Below are 12,787 nucleotides of genomic sequence, written 5' to 3'. Positions count from 1 at the left end.
TATTCCATGCTCATGGATTGGAAGGATTAATATTAATAAAATGCCCATACTCCTCAAAGCTGTGTAAAGATTCAACGCAATTCCTATGAAAATTTCAATGGCATTTTTCATTGAAATAGAACAAACAATCCTAAAATTTGTGTAGAACCACTGAAGACCCCAAATATTCCAAGCAATCTTAAGAAAGAACAAAGGTGGAAACATCACGCTCCCTGGTTTCTAACTATAGTAATCAAAACAGTATGGCATTGGTGTAGAAACAGACAAATAGATCAGCGAAACATACACACAAACACAGTGGAATATTATTCAGCCATAAAAATGAAGGCAATCTTGCCACTTGTGACAAAAGATGGACCTTAAGGTTATTTTGCTAAGTGAAGTAAGTCAGACTGAGAAAAACAAGTATGTATCATCTCACTTCTGCTGCTGCTGCTAAGTCGCTTCAGTTGTGTCCGACTCTGTGACCCCATAGATGGAAGCCCATGAGCTCCCCCGTTCCTGGGTTTCTCCAGGCAAGAACACTGGAGTGGGTTGCCATTTCTTTCTCCAATACTTCTACTTCTAACCAAATATAAAACAAACTCACAGATACAAGGAAGCTATTGGTAGCTCCCAGAGTGAGGAGGAAGTGGGATGGGGGTGGGGAGACAAAAATGGATGAAGGGGGTCAAAAGGTACAAACTTTTAGTATCAAAATAAGTCATAGGGATATAATGTACAGCATGGCGACTATAGTTAATGATACTATATTGTGTTTGAAAGTGGCTAAAAGAGCAACTCTTAAAAGTTATCCTCACAAGAAAAAAAAATGTAACTAATGTATGGTGACAGATGTTGACTAGACAAAAATGTTTTTTTTAAGTTATGGGGCAGGGGTTAAACTAGTTCTGCCTGATATTAAAACATTAAAATTGCACATGTATTCATTTCCTATTGCTTCTGTAAAGAATTATCACAAACTCAAACAACACAAATTTGTTATATTTCTGGAGGTCAGAAGTCTGAAGTGGACCTTCCTGGGTTAAAATCAAGGTGGGGGCAGGGCTATGTTCCTATCTAGAGGTTCTAGGGAGAATTCATTTCCTTAGCTTTTCCACCTTCTAAAGGTCATCACTTTCCTTGGCTCCTGATCCCTGCTTCTATCTTCAAAATGTTGCATTTCTCTAGCCATTTTTCTGTAGTCACATTTATCTCTTACTCTGAACATAGATGGAGGAGTTTCTTTCATTTTAAGGACACTTGTGTTTGGATTTTGCCCATTCAGATGATCTAAGAAAAATCTCAAGGTCCTTACCATTTTCATGTTGGCAAAATCCCTTTTATGGTGACATACTCATAGGTGCCAGGGTACAGGATGTGGCCATCTGGGAGACAGCATTATTTTGCCTGCTGCTGCTGCTAAGTCGCTTCAGTCATGTCAGACTCTGTGCGATCCCAGAGATGGCAGCCCACCAGGCTCCCCCATCCCTGGGATTCTCCAGGCAAGAACCCTGGAGTGGGTTGCCATTTCCTTCTCCAATGCATGAAAGTGGAAAGTGAAAGTGAAGCTGCCTCAGTCATGTCTGACTCTTCGCGACCCCATGGACTGCAGCCTACCAGGCACCTCCATCCGTGGGATTTTCCAGGCAAGAGTACTGGAGTGGGGTGCCATTGCCTTCTCCAATTCCATAGCATTATTCTAGGGCTTCCCTGGTGGATCAGAGGTAAAAGATTCTGCCTGCAATGCAGGAGACACAGCTTCAGTCCCTGGGAGGAAGATCCCCTGGAGGAGGCCACAGCAACCCACTCTGGTATCCCTGCCTGAAAATTCCCATGGATAGAGGAGCCTGGTGGGTTACAGTCCATGCGGTCACAAAGAGTCAGACACGACTGAAGTGACTAAGCATAAGTTTAATTCTAATTCATGCATAAACAGAGAAATAAAGTGTGATAGAAAATATCACAGTAATATTCTGGAAAGGCTGATAGTAGACTACAATAGACATAAGGGGTTATTTTGTTATTATAAACGTCAGTTTGAATCAGTGGGGAAATGATTGCTTATTCAATAGTTATTATTGAGATAACTGAATTACAATTGGAAATTAGTTAAATTGGATACCAACCTCATATGCTACAATAAAATTAATTCCAGATGGATCAAAGATTTAAATGTAAAAAGAGTTAAACCATAAAAACTAATACGAACTATGGAAGAAATCTTTATATTCTTATATTTTTATCATCAAAAGTTGATTCCAACTGCACATCTGATACTAACTGTTATTGTTATAACTCATCCTTTAGGCATATCAAGTGTAAGCCAGCAAAATTTGCGTGGGTAGAGCCCTCTCTTCTTTCCACCTTTCCCTAGCAAATATTCTGGGAACTGAGGCATTTTTTTTCCTGAATTAAATTTGCTTCACTGTGACATCATTCCTTCTTCCTTTACCCGATACTCCCAACTTGACCCATAACCCAAACTACATTCTTTTCCCACTGGAACTTAGTTTTCCCCCAAAATGGTATTTTAACCACACAAAAGGAGCCTTCAAACTAAAGACTAATTTCTAAAATTCCTTAAACGTTATTGCAAAATCATTTAGCAAAGTGTCTGAGAATGATTGTAGACTGTTATCCTACTTGCCTTAGTTTTCAGAGATGCTGCATAGTATGAATAATTGGAAAGAGAGACTTCCTGCAGCAGGCACGTTTGTTTTCAAAACCTATTTTTGTAGAATGATTGTTGACGCCTTGGTATCTATTCTTTTCCTTTGCTTATTAGATATCCTACTTTAGAATATGACTCAGCAAAGACGTATAGGTGCAGTCTGTCTTTAAACCTTGATCTGGTTTATCCTCGAATCTTCATCTACCAGGAAATGTAATCGTTCAAATCAAAGTCCTGGAACTCAGGTCAAGAAAAACACACTTCCCGCAGATTGTAGGCCTTATACCGGGGCAACCCATACATTTTGTTTTTTGGCTTTATTTTTTATATCATTCACATTAGACATCATTTTTTTTTTTTTTTTTTTTTTGGTAACTGTCAAGCGAATGTCACTTGTTGCCTATCACCAGGAGTAGGAGTCCAAACACTTCTGCCAACTGCATCTTGGTATCAGAGTCACTATGGAATACCTCATTACTCACGCAGAGAAGAGCAGAACAAGGTAGGTCAGCTTTGGTAATGGGCACTTGTCCCCCATGGCCAGAGGACCTCTGCAGGCAACCACCATAGAGTGATTGACCTACAGGCACTCCTCTTGTGCCTAGAATGAAGAATTCGGCCCCCTCCCCACAGAGACAAATATATTAGTGGTGCCATCTGATACATGCTTAAACATGGCATCACCAACTCAATGGACGTGAGTTTGAGCAAGATTCAAGAGGTGGTAATGGACGGGGAAGCCTGGTATGCTGCAGTCCATGGTGTCGCAAAGACTCAGGCACAACTGAGCAACTGAACTGAACTGAACTAAACAGAATAAAGGTCCAAAACAGGGAAAGATATTCCGACACAAGGCGACAAGCCCAGCACAGGCAGTGAGGATTCCTTAGGTCTTGGTAAAGAAGAGTTCCAGGCCTAAGGCTCATTTTTATGTGGCCAAGTAGGAGTCAAGACTGCATGCATGAGGCTATTTTCCCAGAAATGATCCTGTAACCAGGGATGACTTCCCCCTTCTCTGGGAATGGTCCCATCCACAGACCGTGTCTATTCATAAGGCTCTGCTTTTCTCACTATAGGCATGAGCTGATAGCTGATCTAAGATGCGTAAGTAGTACACACAGTAAAAAGAAAACCTGACTGCAGTATTGAGACAGAGTTTCAGGCAGAAGGTAGATTTTAGCTGAATCTGTACTTAGGGAAGGAGGTAGACAGAGGGAGGGGTTGGATAAGAGAGACTAGAGTGAGCAAAGATCTAGTGAAGAAAAAGTTCAATGAGCTATTTAGAGAAACAATGAGTAAATCAGTATGGGTAATCATACAAGAGAATTTGTATGATGAAACAAGGGAATTAAAGTAAAAAAAAAAAAAAATAGGCCCATCTTGTGCTGTTGTGAAATGAGAGTTAAGTGCTCATACTTTACTTACACTGGAGAAGAGCTAAAAGGGTATCTGTGTATATGGAGAATTGTCAATTAAAAAACTCAAGCTTCCAGAAAACAAAACAAAACGAAAAAAAAGAATAAGGAAAGAAAAAGAGAAAAATAGGCCTACCTTATATAATTTTGACTATTAGGCTAATGAATTCACCTATTATAGAGAATAGAAAATTATTTTAACAATTCAGATCGGCAAAGAATAAGTATTGTAAGACTATCAGTAGTCTTGAGCTGGGTAAATTGAAAGGAAAATAAGTTAAAAGTAAGAAATCGTGAATGTGTACTAGGTCTTTATTGCGAGGATAGTAGAAATTAGATCTACATGAGAACTTGCCTGTGGGTATCTCATTGACCCTCATTGTCTCTTTGACTTTAGTGAACAAACAGAAGCATTTCTCTTATCACATTGAAGAAACTATGCATTTGATTTCAGACTGAAAAGAGAATTAGAAGTAACAATATAGGTAACTTTTAGCATATGTTTTAGTGCTTTCCTCAATTTTCTTTTTTGGGGGAAAGCCCTTGCTGGTATTTTGGGTGTTATTTCTGTTGTTTCAACAAGTTAGGTGGGGAATTGTTGCAGTTTTCACTTTGTCAATTCCATTGACCAAGAAACAATGTTCGCATTTCACCTGATGCCTTCCATACTTACATAGATCCCAAACCCCATAGTTCAGCAATGAGCCAAAAATATGCCGTATGTGCATGCTAAAGGTCATTCCCTTGAAATGCCTCATACAAAATGGAATTTTATTTCTTGCCAAAAATATTGTGGGCGTCTGTCACAATGTTTATCTTCTTTCCATCAACAGCAGCAGCGGCAGCAGCATCATAATACTTCACTTTCAAACTTGGATGACATCAGCAACTCTCTAGCATGCTTCTATGGATTTTCACCATATGCCTGGAAACTCAAGGCCACTGTTTCCACATTCCCCATCTCTTCGTCATCACAGATTAAGATTCACTTTCTTTGGAAACTCTGCCTGGTTAACCCTGCCCGCTAGCAAAAACAATGACTTAACCCTCATTGACTTAACAATTAAATTTTATACTTGCAAATGTCTATTTCTTTTGCAGTGGTTGGTTTCTGTCTTCTCCATTAGGTCACAAACTCTTCATGAGCTGTGAGTGTTCAAAAAATGTCTCCTGACTGACCAGCTCCTATTCTTTGATAATATATGAATTTATCTTTTTCTCATAACTTTTTTTTCTTGCATTGCTTTTATGGATTAATGTAATCAGAACACCTGAAAACACTGGAAAGCACTAACAATGCTGAGGAAATGATTACTTTTTAAACATTTATTTTCTCTGTTCTCGTGCTATAGTCCCCAAAGCAGACATGATTTTCTTACTGCTGATGTTGTCAATCATGAAAATGCTGGTATACCACAATATTGCTTCTCCTTTTATGTTTTGGTTTTTTGGCCATGAGGCATGTAGGATCTTAGCTCTTCGACCAGAGATCAAGCCCACATCCTCTGCTTTGGATCACGAAGCTCTAACCATTAGACCAGCAGAGAAGTCCCCAAATGCCCGTGTCTATACCGAGATAACTAGTTAAAAGAAAGAAATACATCCTCCTCACTTCTCTCATTGCTTTGAGGAAGGATTTTTTTCCAAGTACTTCTGGTTTCTTGGCATACCCCTTACTTTTCATGGTGGATATAGAGTGAGTTACACAATTTGATGAGTCTGGGAGAGGAATTAGACATGTACAAATCAGCGTCTTTTTTTTTTTTTTTCTCTTCCTCTGGGAGCCAGCAATGCTTCTCTATGCCAGATGATTTAGAGGACAGCCTACAGAGGAGCAGCAGTGGCCTGGGGCTGCTAGATCAGTCTTTCCAAGTATTAAGCATTAGCATTAAGCCTCCCTTTTAAGGCTCAGTGGTAAAGAATCCGCCTGCAATGCAGGAAATGCAGGTTTGATCCCTGGGTCAGGAAGAAGAAGGAAATGGTCCAGAGAAGGAAATGGCTACCCACTCCAGTATTCTTGCCTGAAAAACCCCATGGACAGAGGAGCCTGGTGGGCTACAGTCCAAAGTATTGCAAAGAGTCGGACACAAATGAGCAACTAACAAGCAAGCTTCTGACATCTAGACTCTCAGTTTCCATCTTACTTATTCTTTGTCATAAGAGTAGTCAGGAAAGGAGTGTGTGTGTTTATATATACACCCTCCAACCTCCAAGTGCTATCAGACATTTGGCTGGGATTTGCAGACATTAGTAAGTTCTCCAGGCAATGCTGCTCTTTGATTGTGGGCATGGCAGACATCCATTTCCTCCCTGAAAGCCTATGCTAGGGTTCACATTCACCATGGTCACCGTGACCCCCTGCCCTTCTGTCTCTGATAAACTTCCAGGTTCCTCTCGTTCCTCTCATTCAACTTCCATGTGGCCTAAAGCCGCAAACCAATCTCAAGGAACACATGGCATCCCATAATGACCCATCAATGCCTTCCTTCATCAAGGCAGAGCCATTTCCCAGCCCGCCAGATCCCATGTCCCTTTTCAAATAACAACCCAGCACACAATGTGATCTTACCGTGATACTTATCTCCTGCTTTCACTAAGAACAGTCTAATTAAATTTATGTCCATTAAATTACATTTTTTGTAGCTTTTTTTTAATTTAAGGAGCTCCCAGCAAGTGGGATTATCACAGTGGAGTGGTTTTTATGCCTCAAAGGAAAGGAGTCTTCTAGTTTAACTCTAAGAGGGCACTTTGGACCTTCTTTGTATATTGACAATATCTCTATCAATCCAGAGATCAGAAATGTAAAAACTCTTTTCTGATAAACTAGTTTGATCCCTGGGTTGGGAAGATTCCCTGGAGTAGGAAATGTCAATCCACTCCAATATTCTTGCCTGGAAAATTCCATGGACAACGGAGCATGGTGGGCTACAGGCCATGGGGTCACAAAGAGTTGGACAATACTGAGCATGCACAACAGAGCCTAATTTAAATCATATAAGAGTATGACCAACATCAGTCTCAGTATGGAACATCGCAAGCTCAGTACCTTATTTCCGAGTAACCTAAACAGTTTTAATAACAAGTGGGAAAAGCAGACAGACGTGAAAGCCTCCTTTCACTAGTTCTTTCCTTGCATTTCCCACCCATACCCACCTAGTGTCCAGACCTGTTTTATTCTATGCCCAGATCTGGCTGATGTAGATGGAAATAAAATCTCCCAACTTTTACTCACTAAGACCAATTGAGCTTATTATATGATCTCAGCTCTTGTTCCAAGAAAACCAAGATCAATCTCAAAAAGCAGTCTTCTGAACTTGGCAGACACTTGTGTGGGAAAGTCTTTAAACAAAAACAAATTTGTTGATGTACTGGGACAAGAAACTTAGAGAACAGATAAAATGTTCCATGAGCCAACTCTGCCCTCAGCTTCAGCATTCATACTTTTCTCAGCCAACAGTCCCTGTTCCACTCTATAGATGAAGCCAACTCATCAGCTTATCATGATTAGGTCAAATGCCTTTACCAAAAGACCAAAGGAACACCAAGACTATCATAAAGAGAATCTCCAACTGCAGAAATCCCGGGCTGTAGTACATAAAGAAAACATCTAATCAATAAAAGGAATGAGGTACGGTATTGACAACAAATGATACAGTGAGATGGTTTCTGTGCTTCCAGTCTACATCAAACAATTAATTTCCTCTGGCCACACTTCCCTCTCCCCAAAGGTACATAGAGAGGGCTCCTTCTTCTCTCTTTGTTACAGTGAGTGACAACATAACAGAACTTACTCAGTTCTGATTCAAAATAGAAATACAAATAAAGATTAGGGTTCCCCAAGGAAGGAAATTGCTTTTCCTTTCCCAAGCAACAAGTGAAGGAGACAGGGAGACGAGAGTTCTGGAGAATATCAAAATAGCTGCAGTTTCCTGGGCAAAGGAAAACTGTATTGTTTAGGGATAGCCCCATGCTAAGGAAAGAGATACTGTTAAGAAAACTGATCTTATAAAGGACCAAGGCAGTCAGAACCCAGAGTAAACCCTTTTATACCCAGTGGAAAACACTGGAGTCTCTTGGCAACCTAGTGGATTATTCTTCAGAACATAAAGGAGACCTCTAGAATTTATACCTGTGTGACTCTTTTCCCTCTGTGGTTTCTTGGAGAATGGGAGCTTAAAAATGGCACATGGGAGCCAGAACAGAAGATGAAAGAAGGTCATTAATCCCAAGCACAGTGCTATATATTTTCTGTGCCTTGAATTTTCTTGGGTGGTTTTTCTCAAGAGTTAATAAGAGTAGAACCCAACAAATAGCCACTAAGATGCTCAGACGTGCTTGCCTACCTGCCCTACATTCTGAGCAAGACAGTTCTTTTCTTCCTCAGAAGTCCCTGTTTCTATTGATGGAAATCAATAATAAAAATTAATATCAAGTCCAAAGTCACTCTATCCAAGCAGAAAACTTTATTTTCTAGGAGGCTCAAGTGCTTCCTAAAGACCAATTCTAAGATTCACAATTCTGATCAGTATGTAGCTAATAGGATAGATTTGTCTTCTAAATGGGCTTCTCTGATAGCTCAGCTGATAAAGAATCTTCCTGCAACACAAGAGACCCCGGTTTGATTCCTGGGTAGGGAAGATCCCCTGGAGAAGAGATAGGCTACCCATGCCAGTATTCTTGGGCTTCCCTGGTGGCTCAGAAGGTAAAGAATTTGCCTGCAGCGCAGGAGACCTGGGTTCAAACCCTGGGTCAGGAAGATCCCCTGGAGAAGGGATCTTCTAAATAGCAATGTCTGTGTTTAAATCAAGAATAGGTCCAGGACCTTCCCTGGCGGTCCAGTGACTAGGACTCTGTGTCCCCAGTACAGAGGGGCTAGGGTCCAGCCTTGGTCAGGGAACTAGATCGCACATCCTGAAGCGAAGACCTCCATGTGCCACAACTCAGACCGGGCCCAGCCAAATAAATAAATATTTTTAAAAATGGGATTTCACGTAAAAAAAGAAAGAATAGGTCCAACCAATAGTGGAAGGATTAAAACATGCAATTTAATGTCCCGTCAATATAAGCCAGGGCCATTATGTCAGTGCTACAAAGAAATGATGTTAGCTGATTAGGTGATAACCATTAATGCAGGTCCTGATGTGATGACATGCATCATTGCTGTCCTAATGATTCATGCCATTCCTCTGAGTCAAGACACAAAGCTATTGTCCATTCATGCCTGATAAAATTAGAACCCAAAAGATTGATATTATTTCCCTGGTTCTCAGATAACAGTAATACTCTTTGTTTTCTGTGAATAAACGAGTCTCTCCAAAGAGAAACTCATCTAGTGTTCCCTTGTGTCTTTTCACAAAATAGAGTCTAAATGCACCCTGTGGAGCTTGCAGCCCAGAACTTGCATTTTCATAATAATTGCATGCTTCAGTTCATTGACAACAACAAATTGCTAATTGTGGGATAATTTCTCTTGCATTTTATAGAATTCAAACATTATAATGAATAATAATGTGTCAACATTGGTTCATAATGCAACAAATGTACCTCACTAATACAACATACTAAAACAGAGAGAGACAGAATTGCTGGGAGAGGAGAGGGCATTTATAGGACCCCTCTCTACTTTGTATCTACATTTTTTTATAAATCTAAAACTATTCTAAAAATTTAAGCCTATTTTTTTAAAATAGGCAATTTTCTGAGCAGATGACTCATTAAAAAAGATATACAGATAGTAAGTAAGTATAGCAACAGATGTTCAACATAATTTGTCATTGGAGAGTTGCAAATTAAAACAATAAATATTTACCACACATATACCTATCAAAATGATTAAAATCCAGATAGTTGAAAATGCCAATTCTAGAGAAAATGTAGAGCACCAGGAACATTCATTCATTGCCAGTAGAAATGTAAAATGGCATAACCAGTTAGGAAGACAATTTGGTTATTGATTGCAAAGGTAAGTATCATCTTATCATTCAGAGATCTTGCTCCTTGGTTTTTACTGAACTTATTTAAAAGCTTTTGTCCACACAAAAACCTGCATCTGAATGCTTATAGTAACTTTATTCATAGTTGCCCAAACCAGAAGTCACCAAGATATCCTTCAATGGGTGAATGAGTTAATCAGCTAATACATCCACACAATGTAATATTATTCATTGATAAAAAGGAATGAGAAACCAAGTTGCAAAAGGTATTGATGAACTTTATATATTCATAAGTGGAAGAAGGCAGTTTGAAAAAGGTTATATATTTTATAAATCCAATTATATGACATTCTGAAAAGTTAAAACTATGAAAACAGTGAAAAAAAAAAAAAATCCCTTGTTGCTGCCGAGTCACAACATCAGGCGTTTCCTGGATAAAATCTGAAACTGGCTGCAGTGTGACTAGAGAGCAGATGAATAGCACATCTGACCAGAGAACAGCTCATATCTCTCTCCTGGTCATTCCCCTGTTGCAGGAATTTCATGACAAAATTATATACAATAGAATAAACATTAATTACTCATATATGAAGTTGAAGTTTTCTGGATCACAATTAGAAACTTGGCAGAAGAACGTGTCTTACAACTTCTCTGCTTCTAGATTTGACTCTTCATACTAGAACTGAAATACTCAGAGCTGAAATAACTAAAAATGAAGAAACATAATTTAAAAGAAAATATATAAAGGATATTGTCAATTTAGCACCATAAAATATAAATTATACAGGTAAATACTGTACAGTTTAAGATTAATGCCTGGTAGGCTACAGTCCATGGAGTTGCAAAGAGTCGGACATAACTGAGCTACTTTACTTTACTTTACTTTTAAGATTAATATCATGGCTTTGGGCTTTAACTTTTTAGGCTAACAAATTTTTTTGCTAGATATTTCCAAAATATAAATTAGTCAGATAATGTGTGATGATTGTATTTATATTCTATGAGAGTGAGAGTATTCATGGATATGGAAAAAATCTCTTCCCTTTCCAAGAAGATAATTTTATGTATTTAAAGAAAAGTTTCAGGTAATGGACAAAGTTCCTGAGTTAAATTGTAAATATGGAGAACTTCCTATTTAAAATGGTACATAGCACCTAATTAAGTCTTTCCCAGTTTCTCATAAAAATAACTTTGAAGACAATTCTAGTTTAAGGAAATATCCTGTGGAAGTATAAAATTACTCAAGGATAAATGTATAAAGATATTCACTGGTGTGTTCTTTGTTTAAAAATAATTAGAAGTCACCTAAATGTTCATCAAAAACTACACATTAAAATAACCTATATAATATCAATGAATGAATTAATTTGTGGCTTTTATAAATGTTGAAATCAATATATATTGACCTGAGAAAAATGCTCATTATATAACAGAATTTTCAAAATGTTGGAATAGAATCTATAGTATGTTCCCTTTTAAAAATTAATAATCACAAAATATGTATATACTGTGATAAAGCAAAGAAAAATTCTAAATATTTGCCAAAATTATAGTGTACTTTCACTTTATTTTTTTACTTATTCATTTATTTTTAACAGCTTTATGAGATAAAACTTCCATGCCATAAAACCTACCCATCTAAAGTACATCATCCAGTGACTTTCTATATTTGTGAAGTTGGGTAAAAATCATCTTAATCTAATTTTAGAACATTTTGTCACCCCCTCAAAAAAGCCTCATACCCATTAGCAGTCACTCCCTGTTTCCCCTCTCCCAACTGACCTACACAAATACTAATACATGTTCCATCTATATGGATTTGTGCATTCTGGACATTTCATAAATATGGAATCATACAATACATTGTTTTTGTATCTGTTCCTTTCACTTTGAATAATGTTTTCAAGGTTCATCCATGTTGTCACATGGATCAGCACTTTATTCCTCTTCCATTATATGGATCTATCACATTTTACTTACCCATTTGTAAGTTAATGAACATTTAAGTTGTTTCTACTCTTTGGTCTTTATGAATAATGCTGTTATGAACACTTGAGCTCATTTTTGTATAGATTTCATTACTTTGGGGGTAGATAACCAGGAATGGAATTGCTGGGTCATATAGTTAATCTATGCTTAAATTTTGAGGAATGCCCAAGTTGTTAACCATGGGAGCTACTATAAGAATTTTACAGCAGTGTATGAGGATTCCAATTTCTCTATTACTTGTCTACACTGTTATTGTTCTTTTTTTATCATAACCATCCTAGTGAATATAAAGTGGTATCTCACACTTTTATTTCCATGTCTCTGGTGACCAATTATATTAAGTATTTTTTCATGTGCTTACTGGCCATTTGTGTATTTCTGGAGAAATGTATATCAAATAATTTGCCCATTTTTAATTAGGTTGTCCTTTATTGATAATTTGTGATAGCTTTTTTATATATTCTGGATATGGAATATATATGATTTGCAGATATTTTCTCCAGTTCTGTGCATTCTTTTCACTTTTTTTTGGATGGTGTTCCTCTGCAGTACAAATATTTTTAAATTCCATTAAGGTCCAATTAAGCTTTACTTTTCTTTTCCCACTTGTCTTTTTAGTGTCATAACTGAGAACTCATTGCATAATCCAAAGTTATAAAGACTTCCTAATGTGTTTTCCTCTAAAAGTGTTGTGTTTTTACCTAATACCTTCAGGTATCTAATTAAGTTAATTGTTGTTTGCAGTGTAAGATAGGAGTCCAACTTTCTTCTTTCACATGTGAATATCCAGTTGTCGC

At 37.9% G+C, this 12,787-nt stretch overlaps 1 long non-coding RNA gene across 1 annotated transcript in view; it reads right to left on the bottom strand.

Moving 5' to 3' along the window:
• LOC132658518 (uncharacterized) overlaps positions 1-12,787 on the bottom strand; it is a 56,273-nt gene that overhangs the window by 12,454 nt on the left and 31,032 nt on the right. The window lies entirely within an intron of this gene.

The sequence above is a fragment of the Ovis aries genome, chromosome 23, assembly GCF_016772045.2.
Source record: "Ovis aries strain OAR_USU_Benz2616 breed Rambouillet chromosome 23, ARS-UI_Ramb_v3.0, whole genome shotgun sequence".
Classification (NCBI taxonomy): Eukaryota; Metazoa; Chordata; class Mammalia; order Artiodactyla; family Bovidae; genus Ovis; species Ovis aries.
This window is presented reverse-complemented; position numbering and strand designations above follow the sequence as displayed.